Raw genomic sequence first — 264 nt, forward strand, 5'->3', positions numbered from 1 at the left:
TATGCGCAAGAACTAATACAGATAGAGTAAGGTCAGAAACTTCTTGAGATGACATAGGAAAAATGAGATGAAATGGTAAAAAAAGAAACTGTTGAGGTCCACTGGTTATTTCTACATTAGATGTGACAAAATAACTGGTCTGCATTGTCTTCCTTAACCTTGGCAATGAAGGGCAATGCCTTATAAATATATAAATAGTAACAAATGTTCTTTAAACAAAAAGTATTGACCAACACAAAAAAAAAAAAAAATGAAACCAAGATC

This window comes from Biomphalaria glabrata, chromosome 7, assembly GCF_947242115.1.
Source record: "Biomphalaria glabrata chromosome 7, xgBioGlab47.1, whole genome shotgun sequence".
In the NCBI taxonomy this organism is placed as follows: Eukaryota; Metazoa; Mollusca; class Gastropoda; family Planorbidae; genus Biomphalaria; species Biomphalaria glabrata.